Source organism: Myotis lucifugus, unplaced genomic scaffold (assembly GCF_000147115.1).
Source record: "Myotis lucifugus unplaced genomic scaffold, Myoluc2.0 scaffold_41, whole genome shotgun sequence".
NCBI classification, from domain to species: Eukaryota; Metazoa; Chordata; class Mammalia; order Chiroptera; family Vespertilionidae; genus Myotis; species Myotis lucifugus.
The window spans coordinates 1,078,667-1,094,811 of record NW_005871089.1 but is presented as its reverse complement, the minus strand read 5'-3'; the positions used below and the strand labels follow the sequence as shown (position 1 = coordinate 1,094,811).

The following is a 16,145-nucleotide window of genomic DNA, read 5'->3' as shown; positions in this document are numbered from 1 at the left end:
TCTCCCTCTGAGATTCTAGTCCTGCCTGTGTGCGTTTCTCCCTCTAGCCCGGATTCCAGATCCCACCTCTCTCCAGGCAATCTCTGACTTTTCTGTCCACAGATTGCCTTACCAGCTGTGTTTAATTCACTAATTCCAGGTGGGTGTTATTCGATTCAGCTGTTCCTTCTATCTTCTCTGTGAGAAGGTGCAGGAACTGTCCGCACATTCGGCCGCCACCTTACCTTTCCTAGGACAAGCTTTTTAGGTGCCTGTGGCCAGGAAGGCTGGAGTCTCGGTGTTCGTGGGTTCACAGCTGAGGCATTTGGTCCCTGGGCGTTGTGGTTGTAGGGTCACGGGAGGTATCCGAGGTCTCCCTGGATGAAGGTAAGGCGGGGCTTTCGATCACAGCCGCTCTCCCCTTCAAGATGGCACAGTCTCTCCGGCAGAGCTGGAGCTGCTCCGGGAGAGATTTCAGCAGTAGTAGAGGCTGCCCAGCCAGGGGAGCCTGGTCCGCCAGTCCCCACCAGTCTTGTGGAATATAACTATCCCTCACTCACAAATACACACACTCCCCGCACGTCCATGCACTCTCCTTTCGCTCTCTCACTCACTCACACTATCTTGCTGACTGCCATTCAGCTGGCTGCCATCTTGGATCTCCCTCATATATTCTGGCTGATCTCTTACTCTTTACCCCCCACCTTCCCTCATAGGTTGGACAGTCTGTTTGATGCTTTTATGACTGGTTCTATTTTTGTTCATCAGTTTATGTTGTTCATTATATTCCACAAATGAGTGAGATCATGTGATATTTATCTTCCTCTAACTGGCTTATTTCACTTAGCATAATGCTCTCCCGTTTTATCCATGCTGTTGCAAAAAACAGTAGTTAGATGCCACGAAGTAGGTGGCAATGCCTTGGCCGTATGCACGTTGTTCGGCCCGAGAACCTCTTCCGTCCTTGTGAAGGGGAGTGCTAACCTTCACTCCTTTCACACAACACTCCCAACACCATTTATTGAAGAGATTGTCGTGACTTCATTGTATCCTCTTGCTGCCTTTGTCAAATATTAATTGACTATAATAGCTTGGGATGATTTCTGGGTTCTCTGTTCTGTTCCATTGATCTCTATGCCTATTCTTATGCCAGTACCAGGCTGTTTTGATTACAGTGGTTTTGTAGTATAACTAGATATCTGGTATTGTTATCCCTCCAACTTTTTTCTTCTTTCTCAAGATTGCTGTGTCTATTTGGGGTCTTTTTTTGTTTTTGTTGTTCCATATAAATTTTTGGAGTATTTGTTCTAGATCTGTGAAATATGCTGTATATGCTGTTGGTAATTTAATAGGGATTGCATTGAATCTATAGATTGCTTTGTTAGTATGGACATTTTAATGATGTTAATTCTACCAATCTATGAATATGCTATATTCTTCCACTTGTTTATGTCTTCCCCTATCTCTTTTTTCAACATCCTGTGGTTTTCTGAGTACAAGTCTTACCTCTTGGTTAAGTTTGTTCCTAAGTATCTTAATTTTTTTGTTGCAATGGTAAATGGGATTGTTTGTTTAGTTTCTCTTTCTGAGAATTCATTATTGGTGTATAAAAATGACATCAATTTCTGGGTGTTAATATTGTTCCTGCTACATCGACAAATTTATTTATTAAATCTAGTAGTTTTTTTGGTGGCCTTTAGGGTTTTCTCGGTACAATATCATGTCATCTGTGAATAGATAGCTTTACTTCTTCCTTTCCAATTTGGAGGCCTTTTATGTTTTTTTTCTCGACTGATCACTGTGTCTAGGACTTTCAGTACTATGTGGAATAAGAGTGGTGAAAGCAGACATCCTGTCTTGTTCCTGTTCTTAGGGGAAATAGTTTTAGTTTTTACCCATTGAGTATTATGTTAGCTGTATTATGTTGTTATTGATTTGGGAATATTGTACCAGCCTTGCATCCCTGAAATAAATCCCACTTGGTCAGGGTGTATGGTCTTTTTAGTATATTGCTGGATCAGATTTGCTATTTTGTTGAGTATTTTAGCATCTATGTTCATTAGGAATATTGGCCTGTAATACTCTTTCTTTGTAGTGTCTTTATCTGGTTTTGGAATTAGGCTAATTCTGGTCTCGTAAAAGAAGGTTGGATGTATTTCTTCATCTTGGATTTTTTGGAATAGCTTAAGGAGGATAGGTGTTAGTTCTTCTTTGAATATTTGGTAAAACTTCCCTGTGAGGCTGTCTGGACCAGGGCTTTTGTTTTCTGGTATCTTTTTTTTTTATTACTGCTTCAATTTCATCAGTTGTTATCAGCCTATTCAGGTTTTCTGTTTCTTCCCCATTCAGTTTTGGAAGATTGTATATTTCCAAGAATTTTCCCATTTTGTCCAGGTTTTCCAGCTTGTTGGCATATGGTTGTTGATAGTAATTTTCTTACAATCCTTTGTATTTATGTAGTGTCAGTTACTTCACTGCTTTTGTTTCTGATTTTATTTATTTGGGTCCTCTCTTTGTTTCATGATGAGTCTGGCTAAAGGTTCATCAATCTTGTTTATCTTTTTTTAAAAAAAAACAGCTCTTGGGTTCATTGATATTTTGTAGTGTTTTTTAGTCTGTAGGTAATTTATTTATGCTCTGATCTTTATTATTTCCTTGCTTCTACTTACTCTGGGCTTTTCTTGTTCTCTTTCTAATTCTTTAAGTTGCAGGATTAGATCGCTTATTAGAAAAATTTCTTGTCTCTTGAGGTAGGCCTGTGTAGTGCTCTCAAGACTGTTTTTGCTGTGTCTCACAGATTTTGGGTTGTTGTGTGTTCCTTTTCTTGTTTCCAGGAATTTTTCTCTTCTTTTATCTCTTGGTAACCCATTCATGTTTAAAAACATGCTATTTACCCTCCATGTGTTTGAATGTTTTTGGTGTGCTTTTATTGTAGTTGATTTCTAATTTCATGCTATTGTGATTCGAGAAGTACTTCATATGATTTCAATATTCTTGAACTTATAGAAACTTATTTTATGTCCTAACACGTGGTCTATCTTTGAGAATGTCCCATGTGCACTTGAGAAGAATGTATATTCTGCAGCCTTGGGGTAAAATATTCTGTAAATGTCAAATAAATCCATTTAATCTAGTGTGTCATTTAGGGTCACTATTTCTTTGTTAATATATATTTTAGAATACCTATCCAGTTATGTATATGGTATTAAAGTCCCCTAGTATGACTGTATCACTGTCTATATCTCCCTTAAAGTCCTCCAGAAATGTTTTTATATACTTGGGTGCCCTATATTGGATGAATATATGCTTATCAGGATTATATCTCCTTGTTGTATTGATTCCTTTAGTATTATGAAGTGGTCTTCATTGTCTCTTGTCATGGCCTTCATTTTGAAATCTATTTTGTCAGATATTAGTATTACTACTGCAACTATCTTTTCATTTCCATTTGCATGGAAATTATTTTTCCATACCTTCACTTTCATAGTGTGCAAGTCTTTTGTTCTGAGATGTGTCCCTTGTACACAGCATATATGTATATGGGTCATGTTTTCTTATCCATTCAGCTACCCTATGTCTTTTGATTAGAGCATTTAATCCATTTACATTTAAGGTTATTATTGATAGGTACCTATTTGTTGCCATTTTTATTCATTATGCTTGTGTTCCTTTCTCTCTCTCTCTCTCTCTTCTTCTTACAGCAGTCCTTTTACCATTTCTTGCAGTGCTGGTTTAGTGGTAATAAACTCCTTAGCCTTTTTTTGTCTGTGAAGCTCTTTATTTCACCTTCAATTTTGAATGATAGCCTTGCTGGATAGAGTAGTCTTGGATTCAGTTCCTTACTTTTCATTACTTTGTACATTTCATGTCACTCTCTTCTGGTCTGAAGTCTTTCTATTGAGAAACCAGCTGACCTTCTAATGGGAGATCCCTTTTAGGTAATTTTCTGTCTCTCTCTTGCAGCCTTTAAGATTCTTTCTTTGTCTTTAACATTTGCCATTTTAATTATGATGTGTCTTGGTATGGGTTGTGTCGAGTTCATCTTGATTGGGACTCTCTGTGTTTCCTGGTCTTGAGTGACATTTTTCTTCACCAGGCTAGGAAAGTGCAAGAAAGTTCTGCCCATTCAGCTGCCATCTTCTCCCTTCTGAGTTTGCCTGGAGCTCTGGCCTTTCTGAAGCATTTTGACACTCACCTGTAGTTATCAGCCCTGGATCACAATAAGATCCTCTGGTGAACTTTCCAGAAATACCAATGCCAGGGCCCCACCCCCCTGATTCTTATTTCAATATCCTGAGTGGAACCCAGGCATTGGCATTTTATAAGCTCCCCAGAAAATGCTAGTGTGAAGCCACAGCCAAGAAGGACTGTCAAATAGCATCCTCTGAAATGGAAGAAACTGATAAGGTGCTTGGGGAAGGGCTTATGCAATAGTTTTGGGGTTTTTTATAAAACAGTAATGCTTTCCCCCCAAAAGGAGCAGGGCTAAAGCTTTATAGTCCTCATCTCAATTAATACTTTATGAGAAAGGCAGTAGGGCTATAATTCCCAGGGTTCTGATAAGGAAATGGCTGAGAGGGTGGAGTGCCTCCCAGCCCACCCAGCTGGCCAGTGGCAGTACTGAGTCCAGGTTGCACAGTGTCTCACCATGGACACAGCACACACTCATGCCGGCCTCCAAGCCCTGACCCCATTCTTTCTAGAAAAAAGAGTAGAAGAAAATACACCAAAATGTTAATGATGATTATCTTTGGCTGATGTGATTATGGGTAATGTTTTCTTCCATATACTTTTCTGCATTTTTCAAGTTTTGATCAGTGAGCATGTATTATGCTAATAATCTCAAGCAAATAAAAGTCCTTTCAAGGTGTTGAAGTAAATACCATTGTCATTTTCTGGAAGAGCAAACTGAGGCCAATGGAGTCCAAAGGAAATGAATGACAGAATTAGGGATAAGCCTGTTACCCAAGTCCCATACAGTCTTGAGACCCCTCAGGGGGTGAAGCAAGTGTGATCTGATCTTTACCTATAAGATGAGGCTCTAACCCAACGAGGTGTGTCTCAGTGGTTGAGTGTCGACCTATGAATCAGGAGGTCACAGTTTCATTCCCAGTCAGAGCACATGCCCAGGTTGCAGGCTCCATCCCCAGTGTGGGCATACAGAAGGCAGCCGATCAGTGATTCTCTCTCATCATTGATATTTCTCTCTCTCTCTCTCTCTCTCTCTGTCCCTTCCTCTCTGAAATAGATAGAAATATACTTTGAAAAAAGATGGGGCTCTAGAAAGGTGTGAAAAAATGCCCCAAAGTCAAAATTCTTGCACTGTTTTAATTTGATTATATATGCTCTTGTAGAATAAACAGAAAAATGAAAATAAAGCAAAGAAACCTGAAATCTCACCACCCAGAAGTAAACAGTAGGAAAACTTGGGGTCCTATTCTTTCAGGCAAGTCTTTTTATAAATACTCATACAGATCCAAGTAAGCATCATTTTTTTATCAATGGGCCATGTTGTACACATGTAGTTTTGCAAATTTTTTTTAAATTCAATATATCATGGGCATGTCAGTCTTAGAATGGCTGCATAGTGTTATATGGGTGTGCCATAAAGCATTTCCAGTGGTTCTCAACCTTCCTAATGCTGCGACCCTTTAATACAGTTCCTCATGTTGTGGTGACCCCCAACCATAAAATTATTTTCGTTGCTACTTCATAACTAATTTTGCTACTGTTATGAATCGTAATGTAAATATCTGATATGCTATATGTGTTTTCCGATGGTCGCGACCCACAGGTTGAGAACCGCTTAGCCAATCTCTTCAATGGACATGAGTTGTACCTAACCAATCTTGTTTTAATTGTGTTGGATAAAGGACATTCTAATATAGTCCTACAAATAACTCTGGAGTAAAGTTTTTTTGTTTGTTTTGTTTTGTTTTTGTACAGTGAACAGTGACTAAATTGGGGTATGTGGATGTGAGAGTGTGTGTGTAAATGTGTGTCTTCATGGGCTGAATTTGATTTAATTAATCTAAAGAGCATTAACCCCACATAGATCTTATCAAGCCTCTCTCTCTCTCTCTCTCTCTCTCTCTCTCTCTCTCTCACACACACACACACACACACATGCACACACACACACACACACACATTTGCAGGTGAGCTGTGGTTGCATAGCCTTCTTGAGAAGAGCTGGGCAGAGTGACCTGATGAGGCCATGAGGCCAACAGCCAAGGTCAGGTTTTCTACCAGCTTGGGCTCTGAGCCAAGAGTTTGCTCTTAAAAAATGCCTGTAGGCAATCACACACACGTGCACACACACACACTAGCCAATCTCATTCTCTTTGCATGCAAGATGTGGGGCAGCAATAGTATCGCACATCTGGAGGCAGCATAATTGAGTGGCTGAGGGCCTTAAGTCCTTGATTAAACTGGTTGTTCATTTGAAGGGACAATTAACCCAGCTAATATTCCAGGCCAGCCCACTGGGTCCATCCCCATCAAAGGACATACTGAACAGATAATAAAGACTTTATGGAGGAGAATAAGGCTCTGGGCTCCTTACCTGAGGCTCACTGCCCAGGTCAAGCTGAGGTTATGGACACGTCAAAGCAAGGAGACTCCAATTCCAGCCCGCCTGGGGTTGTGGGAGCTTGAGAGGATAGTCCTTCTGAGGAAGTTCTCTCACAAATGAAATGGCTTCCCTCTCTGCTCGACTTTGCCACATTTATGTATGAGCTTAGAGCTTCAGCAGCCATCTTCACGTGTGATATTGATAATCCATGCAATATCATCTTCACCACATCAGTGAGGCCATGTGGGGACCTCACTGAATCTGCCCTACTCTGGGCCTTTCGCTGCATCACAGCTTTCTTACTGTTTGAGCCAGTGGTTCAGAGTTCCCTGTTTCAAGCAGCAGAAAGCATCCTAATAAAATGGGCCCCTCTCATCACTACCAGCTTCCTAGTAGAGGAAAGGTATAGAACAGCAGTTCTCAACCTGTGGGTCGCGACCCCTTTGGCGGTCGAACGACCCTTTCACAGGGGTCGCCTAAGACCATCCTGCATATCAGATATTTACATTACGAATCATAACAGTAGCAACATTACAGTTATGAAGTAGCAACGAAAATAATTTTATGGTTGGGTCACAACATGAGGAAGTGTATTTAAAGGGCCAGAAGGTTGAGAACCACTGGTATAGAAGGAAGGACACAGGGAAAAATCTTCCTCCCTTTCTCTTCCAAAGCCTGATGTCAATCATGGGACAAGATGTCCCCCAAAGCACACATGTTCTCAATTGCCTGGAGCCTAGAAGGTTGAATCCAATAACTTCACTTGTTCTTGCCAGAGGGGTCGGACAACACAGGTGACTATGCTGAGGGAGCAGGGAAAGGGAGCCAGGGCTTGGCCTCAGTGAGCTACTTAGGTCGGACAGGGCCAGAGCAATTTCTAGTCAGTTGCCAATCTTGGCTTGAGATTCCCAAAGGGTGGGTGAGACAAAGAGTGGGTAAGAGTAGAAGTGGGTGGGCATCCCCAGCCCCTGAAGGAACGTATAAAAATATCTCCCGTGACAGAAGTGTGTTCACGCTATGGGCTGTGCTATGGGCTTAGCATGGATTACCAATATCATCTTCACCACACCTGTGAGGCAGATGCCATTAATCCACTTCCAGGCAGGGCCAGAGGGGTTAGGCTTGTACAAAGGCACACATTGAGGAAGATTGAGGCAGGATTAAAATATAACATGGTACAACTCTAAAGCTCTTACCCATGCTTTCTCAACTTATGTGTTCATCTGTCCAGCCAGCCAGCCACCATCCATTCTTCTATTCATCTTACAAATATTATCTGATCATCTGTCCCTTGTCAAGCACTGTGCCAGGTGCCAGGAATGAAGTGACGACAGCCAGGAGCCCTGCATTCTCAGCATCCTGAGTGGACAGGGGCACCCTTGGCTAAGGCTGATGACTACATGTAGGCTAAGGGTCAGGCCTCTCACACCACTCAGGCAGGATTTAGGAAGACAGTTCCTCATAGCTATAGAAGGGTGTGTGCTTGGAGTCTTCTGAGCCATGAGATCACAGACCCTGCATTGGGTTTGAGTCTTGGCCCTGTACACTTACTATTGGTGAGACCATGAGCAAGGCACTTTCTCTGGGGCCTCAGTTTTCTCATCTACATAGTTGGGATAAAAATATCTATATGCTTTTTGCAGGGGTGTTGGGAGCATAAAGAAGCTTTGTAAACTCCTATGTTCTAGGCAAGTATCAAGCAGTAAATACACTCGCCCTGTGTTTGAAGAAGATATGTTCTGCTTTTTTAAAAAATATATTTTTATTGATTTCAGAGAGGAAGGGAGAGGGAGAGAGAGATAGAAACATCAATGATGAGAGAGAATCATTGATCGGCTGCCTCCTGCACGCCCACTACTGGGGATCGAGCCAGCAACCAGGCATGTGCCCTTGACCAGAATCGAACCCAGGACCCTTCAGTCCTCAGGCTGGTGCTCTATCCACTGAGCCCAATCAGCTAGGGCATATGTTCTGCTTTTGATGTGATCAGCAAGTCCCAGATAAGAATAGCCTCTAAAAGCTTCTTTATGTGTTTTAGATGTGTCCTGGCACGCACCATTCTGGAACCCCCTGGAGTCTTGTATGTGCCTTAAGGGAAGAAGCTAGGGCCCAAGTGGCTATGCAGGCCAAGGTGGCACAGTGGCTCAGATGCCCACACTCTGGTCCAGAGCTCTGCCCCAACACCACTGGCCATGTCAGAAGAGCGAATGCTTGCTTTTGGTTTAGATATTTGGAAGATTCTATTAGCCAGGAGGGCATCAGAGATGAGTGTGTTTTCTTCTAGATGTAAAGGACAGTGTGTGAGCCCCTGGTGGCTCTGGGGTGGAGCAGTGTGCCAGGTGAGGAGCAAAACTGAGCTTATTCAGCAGTGTGACTCACAGCAAAGGGGCACCCTGTGCCAGGGCCAGGGCCCAAAGCCTATGCCTTCGCCTCCTGCGAGACGGTGTTTCTGTTAACTGCTCCTCCTGCAAGAAGCCACACGAGGGGTCATCTTCCAGGAGGCTGTCTTGGGAGGCCTCTGCACCTTCCTGCTCTTGGCCTTGGAGATGTTCGCAGTGGGCTTTGCAGAGAGCAGCAAGGCCTTTTAACCCTCCGCCTGACCTGTCTGAGCGCTCAGGCAGTTTCTTTGGCTTGAAGACCCTTGGCAGCTCCTTTCCGAAAGGCAATGGTGGAGGGCGCATCTGCTCTGTGTCTCACCTGCTGGTTTCCCAGGAACTAAAACATGGGGATCAGGGTGGGAGGGGAAAGAAATAAGAATAGATTCTGTTGAAACTTAGGCCTTCGAGTTAAACATATAGAGCCCAGAATAAGTGTTCCACTTTACTCTAAATAAAGCCCCCCTCCTCTCTCTCTCTCTCTCTCTCTCTCTCTGTCTCTCTCTCTCTCTCTCTCTCTCTCTCACACACACACACACACACACACACACACACACCCTTCTATAGCTATGGGTAATAAGCAGCCTTGTTTGGAGTGTCCAGGCAGGTTTCACATGTGTGTGGTGGAAGCGTATGAACATGTCTCTCTGTATACATGTGCATACATGTACCTGTGTTGGCTCTTGTGTGTACACATCTCTATAAATGAGTGATGCAAATGACCTCCCCACACCTGTAAGTCGATGTAGACATGCTTTTGTGCAGATGAGTGTTCCCAGCACCTGTTGTGTGTCCTGTGGGGAAGGGGCTCCCTGTGGCCGGTGTTGCCCAGTCGGGGGGTGCAGGCCCCCGTGGGCAGGAGGAACTGGTCAGCACCAGGGTCAGGGGTGGCGGAGCCGCCTCACCTGGTCAATAAGGTGAAGCAATCTTAGATCCTAGAAAGGGAACTTCCTGTTTTTATAGCATCTATGGACTCCCGGGCTGACAAACCCCATATTTAAAGGTTGAAAATACCAATTTTATAAGGTAAAGACCAATGTTCATTTATCTCTATTAAAGGCATTTACAAATGATTAATTGATTAAAAGGAGTAGAAAAGAAAATCATCTAAAATCTCACACCACTGTGATTTATCTGATATCAAGGTTTAGTTAGGGTATCCTGAGCAAGAATTCTGCCTAAAAAATGCAGAAATAAATGTTTTAATACCAAAGAATCAATAAACTATGCTAAGACTAAGACACCAAGCAATATGCGGGAAGAGCTCTGAAGGTCTTGGCTATCTGAGGAGCTGTGTCTGTCTGTGCACATGTGAGTGTGTGTATGCATGTGTTGCGTGTGAGTCTATGTGTGCCTGTGTATGTGTGCCTATGTGTGTACATTAGATCTTTGTATGTGTCTGTGTTGATACTGTATATGTGTCTTATGCATGTGAGTGTGTACAGTGTATGGGTGTCTCTTTGTGTGTCTGTGTTGTGTGTGCATATGTGTGTACATGTGTGCATTGTATGTGCATCTGTATATGTGTGTATGTTATATATGTGTCTCTGTATGTCTGTGGATATGTGTAGTAAATGTGGGTCGGTGTGTTCATGTGCGTGTATGTGAGTGTGTGTTCATATGTGTGTATCTGAGTGTGTGAGTGTGTGTGTGTGTGTGTGTGTGTGTGTGTGTGTGTGTGAGACCTTGGATATGTCATCCTGTGCCTGGCCTATAGTTCCCATAATTACAATAGGAGGTGTGAGGACAACATGAACTCTTGGTTTCTGTGGGCACTGTCTGCTCAGCTCTCCTGTCGGGGCTCCGATGGTCCCTCAATCTCCTTCCTGCTCTGGAAAGTCTCCCACTGGCCTTTCACCCTCCCTGCTCCCAAGTGATTGTGCGGTCCTTCCCGTGTCCACACACTGTCCCAGCCGCTGCGGAGCTGAGCCCTTTGCCTGTGTTGCAAACTCAGCCATCTCTCGCCTTTACACTGAGTGATCTTGGGAAGCCCCTCCTCCTGCCTGGACTGCAGGCAGGAAAATGAGGCCATGAGAAACACCTCCAACTTTGACATTCTCAATATGCAGGCTTCCTGCCCCAGGTGAGCAGGTGGGATCTGGGACATGGTCCAGGAAACGCCACACACACTACTCTCCTCTCCAGACTGGACACTCCTCCACGGCATGCAGCGTCCCAGCGGCAGCACAGGGCCTGGCACAGAGCGAGGTATGAAGCATGTGCAGAAAGAGGCGAGGCTGATTAGCTGAACCAGCACCCCTACAGCCTCCCCTCCGGCACCCTCCGCGCACCAGATTTAGGACTCAGAATGCTCTCACTCTCTTTCTCTTTCTCTCTCTCTTCCTCCCTTCCTCCCTCCCCCTGCACTACAGAGCCACCTGGGAGCACTTACCAGTAATGGTGCCCAGTTCTTCTCAGACCAAGTGAATCAATCTCTTCAATCTCTGAGCAGAGGTCCAGCCTTCTGCATTGTCAACATTCCCACGTCGCTCTAACGTGCAGGGCAGGCTGGCCTAGTGACCAGAGACTCTCCAGACACTCTCAGCAGAGCCCAGATGAAAGGTCTTAAGCCATGACTTTGCTTCCAAGTTTCCTGCTGAGCTGTAACACAAATATCAAGCCTCCCCGAGTTTCTAATTGCAGTGTTCTGGCCTGGACCTGGAAAGTCGCACCTGACTCAGCCCCCAGGCCCCTGGTGCTGGCGCAGGCGGTCCTTGGTCCTCTCAAAGCCAGCCTGGGGGGCTTCAGAGGCTGAGCTGTGTAGGAATGCCCCCGCCTGAGTGTCACAAGCTGCTTCAGAATAAGCATCACTAGTGGTAGGAAACCCTAGCTTCCTGCTGCCCCTCATCCTCAACTTTGAGACATTCTTAAAAGCCAGCCTGGCTGTCCCTGCCTTTGTTCAAAGGCTCTGGTGATGATACCTGGTCCTTCGTGCAGCGTGTGAAGACCCGGGGGGTCGTCCAGGGCCTCGTCTCGAGCCTTCTCCCATGGCTGTTACGCCTCTACGTGTGCAGTTCTCTCTGCTCGGCTCACTCCTGCCTGTCTCCTCACCTGGCTGGGCTAAACTCCTACTCACCTCTCGGGTCTCCTGACCCCACATTGGTCCAAGTCACCACTTACCCCTCTCACAGCTCCTAGAGCCCCAGGTGTAAGTCCTGGGTCCTCCACCAACCCATACCCTTCAGGACTGCAGGAACTGGGCCACCTGTGCCCACTGCTCTCCATGGTAACCACATGTCTGCCCAGGGCCTGCCATGTAATAGGTGCTCAATAACTATTTGCAGAATGAATAAATGAAATTACATAAACACGCATTTCTTCAGTCTCAGTGATTCTTACCCCAATAGGTTTTCCATCCTCATCGAGTGAGCAGGCAGGGAATGTATAATTGAGGTTGTTCTGAAAATGCAGCACAGCAGCTATAAGCTGCATGTGTGTGTGTTCAGGTAGGCATGCACACATGTGGACATATACAAACGTACATGTGTGGTAGTTAGAGGCTGAGGCTGCATTTAGGTTGAACTCAGAGACATTCTTTACCCAACAATCATGCAATGGCTCCTGGGAGTTCGGTTTTCTCCCTGGAACACAGGCCTCCTCCAGGTCCACAGGGTGTGTGTGCAGTGCTCAGAGCCTGAGTGCCCGGGGGTGGGGACAAAGGGAGCCTCAGTTGTCTGGGGTTTAACCAGAGAAGGGTTTGGGGATAGTAGAAAGAGCATAGCTCTGGAGTCTGACTGGGGTGGGTTCAAATCCGTGCCCTGATTTTTCCTTGCCAGCTTTGTGACCTAAGACCAGTTCTCAGTGTCCTGCTCTGCCCAGAAAAACACGGGTAACTCAGCCAGCTGCTGGTGCTGACAGGTAGAACTGGCTGGTGAGGCAATATGCTTTGCTCTCACCTTTTAAAAGGTGTTGATCCCCCAACACTGCCTAGCATAGGGCATTACATATAGTCAGCGCTTAATGAAAATCTGGCTGCTTGCCCTGGCCAGGTGGCTCAGTTGGTTGGAGCAGTGTCCTGTACACTGAGAGATTATAGGTTTGATTCTTGGTCAGGACGTGTATGGGAGGCAACCGATCAATGTTTCTCTCTCACATCAATGTTTCTCTCTCTCCCTTCCTCTTGCTGTAAAATCAATAAACATATCTTTAGGTGAGAATATAGAAAGAAAGAAAGAAAGAAAGAAAGAGAGAGAGAGAGAGAGAGAGAGAGAGAGAGAGAGAGAGAGAGAGAAAGAAAGAAAGAAAGAAAGAAAGAAAGAAAGAAAGAAAGAAAGAAAGAAAGAAAGAAAGAAAGAAAACCTGGTTGGCTTGATTTAGCACCTGGCCCAGAGACTGGCACATAGTAGATACTCAATAGTTCCTCCTGGAAACAGTGCTGACCTGAGACTCAGGGGGCCTGGGGGCACAGCCCAGTTCTGTGTGTGTGTGTGTGTGTGTGTGTGTGTATGTGTATGTGTGTGTGTGTTGCTGTCCCTGTGACCTTGAACAAGCACATACCCTTTTCCTGGGCCCCAGCTTCTTCCAAGGTCAAAGGAGTGGGCTGAGCCCCTGCTGCCTCATTTTTCCATGTTAAGTTTCACCTTGTTTGAGAGACTTCTGCCCAGGGGTGGTGAGGTCCTGGCTGGGTCCCCCAGGAGGCTGGTGCAGACCAGGGTGCAGGCTGCCAGCACCAATCTGGCCCTGCTCCTGGCCTAAGGGAGGGGAGCCGTGTTCCTCTCCGACCTGCTGATAATAGAAAAGGGCTCCTTCAATTGAGCTGTTTCCTTCTTTTGCCCTAAGCTATGAGGAGTAGATTGGATGGAAATTATCAAGCCTTCTCATCTAGAATAAATATTCTTGAAATGGAGCAAGTTATAAATAAGCAAGCAGCAATCTCCTGTGTTATGAATATATAATTTCCATCTTTAATAGCTGACTTGGCCCCAGGGACTATCTGAAAATGGCCTGTCTGGTCCTGATATTTTATGTTTTTTTTAAAAAAGGCCTCCAAACTTTTGTTTCTGAGTCCTTGGAGAGTTAAGTCTCTGGGGGAAATAATGAGAGTTGAAAGTCACAGTGAGCCCAAGTATCAAGGGCAGGCACTTTATTTTCAAAAAACCCCAGAGAATGCAAAGGCTCACATAGAATTGGAGAGTGAAGGCTGAGAGGGGCAGCTGAGCTTGGCTTGTCCCACCCTCTCGTTTTACAGAAAGGCAGAATGACTGCCCAAAGCCACAGCAGTGAACTACATTCTACAAGTCTAGAAGCAGGCCTGTCAGATTCACCGGGCTGCTGGCGGGCTCTCTCTTCCAAGAGGCTGAGGAGAGAGACTGAGGATCCAGATTCTGGAGTTCACAAAATCCTCCAGGGATGATTGACAAGGAGGTTTGCCTCCAGTGGTGGCCCAAGAATGAGGGGAGTTGCCTTGGCTCAGAGGCAAAATTATGAGGCCCAGTAAGCACTGGGCACTGATTTTTCTCAGACCTTGAGCCAAGTCTGTGTCTCAGCCTTGCATTTAGGAGCCTGACCCCTGTCCTTTCTCCTTCTGTAGCCCCAACATCCAAGGATGGGATACTGCCTGGCTTGCAGCCTGGTGTCATGAGGACAATGGGCTGTGGGGCCTCACAGATCCCATCTGATCATTGACTCCTCCACTTCCCAGCTCCGCGGTACTGAACAAGCTTCTCTTAGCCTTGATGTCCTAATCTGTCAAATGGGAATGAGGATGGCTGATAGGATTAAAGGAGACAATGTGTGTAAATCAGACCACTGCACTGGGACTGTCCCTGTCTGAGAGCCGCTGGTTTGGATGAGCCCAACAATTGTGTGTTCATTCATCTCGTCTCCTGGAGATAATGAATCTTCCCCAGAGCCCACATTCTCCTCCTTGGTCCACAGCAGTGTCCAGTGTAGGGCAGCCATACTGCAGGTGTCCAAGCCAGGCCATATGGATAGCTGAGCACCTACTCAGGGCCTGGTGACATGTCTAGTAATGGCTACCAGTTATCAGCATCGACTCTGTGTTACATTCAGAAATGCACTGACTCATTTTATCCTGAGCACAACACTACAGGACGGGCGTTGTCCCCATTTTAAAGATGAGCAAAAGGAGGTTTGCTAAGTGATTAAGGAACTTGCCCAAAGTAATACAGCGGAACATGGCAGGGCTAACACCAGCCTAATGCAGAACCTCTTTTCCCTCTTCTCCATCACCTTCTTGCAGGATGACCTGCTTTTTCCAGGATCAGAGTAAAGCTGGAAAGCGAATGAATTAAGCAGCAGGGCCCCTATGGTGGGAGCAGGGGCGGGTGGGGAGATATTAATGCCTGTGCAGTGTGTGCGTTAAAATGTAAATGTCCTCTCCTGTGGGTCTCAGGTACACTCATAATTATGAGCCAGAATGTGCGTTCTGATTTTGATCGCATTTGCTCTAATAGCTTTATGTTTTTAAGCCGTTTAATTACTAATCAGTGCTGCCTCGAAAGCTAATGTGAGATGTGCACTTTGCATCTGGGACAAGGACTTCCTCAGTGGACAGCAGGGAAGCCTACAAGGGGCCTGAGGGTGGGCCAGCTGATGTCTCCCTCCTTGAGAGGTGCTTTGCAGCCCCCAGCCCTCCCTGCCATTTGCCACTTGTCTCTGAAACCACAGAATCCGTATATCTGGAAAGAACCTCAGCAATTGGCTAGCCCATTCCCCCTCCTTCCCTCACAAAAGGGGAATCTGAGGCCCCAAAAGGTGCCATGGGTTGCAATGACTGGCATTTGTGGGGTTTCTTTCTTACTTGCTAGGTGATTTCTAGCATATATGTTCATTTGCATTCCTAATTTCAGTAGTCAAAGACTTTCCCATGCTAAATCCTCATTTTTTGAAGCTAAGTTAGGTCTCATTTTCATTAATAGCTCGGCAACAATCATGCAGTGGAAAATTTCCCCAGGTGGGAAAAAAAGAGTCTCAGCCAGGATATCAGGATGTCTGCTAGCTCCTGCTGTGTGTCTCTGGACAAGCTGGGTCACCTCTCTGGTCTGTGATTTCCTTCCAAAGTCAATGCAGGCATTGAGTTATCTCAGTATTTTTCTAAACACTGTTCTATAAAACACTCTGTAGAGCAGAGCATGCCACAACATGTAAATATTTGTTATTTAGGAACAATTTTTTGAAAGGTTACATGGTCTAATAAGTTTGGGCAATGCTGGATTCAAGTTAAGTTACATTTATGTATTTATTTATTTGCCAAC

General features: G+C 45.1%; 1 non-coding gene across 1 annotated transcript; it reads right to left on the bottom strand.

The window, feature by feature from the left end:
- Positions 1 to 859: 859 nt before the first annotated feature.
- Positions 860 to 985, bottom strand: LOC111825837. Its single transcript, XR_002829033.1, has one exon. It is a non-coding gene; the product is annotated as a U6atac minor spliceosomal RNA (small nuclear RNA).
- Between the last annotated feature and the right edge of the window lie 15,160 nt (positions 986 to 16,145).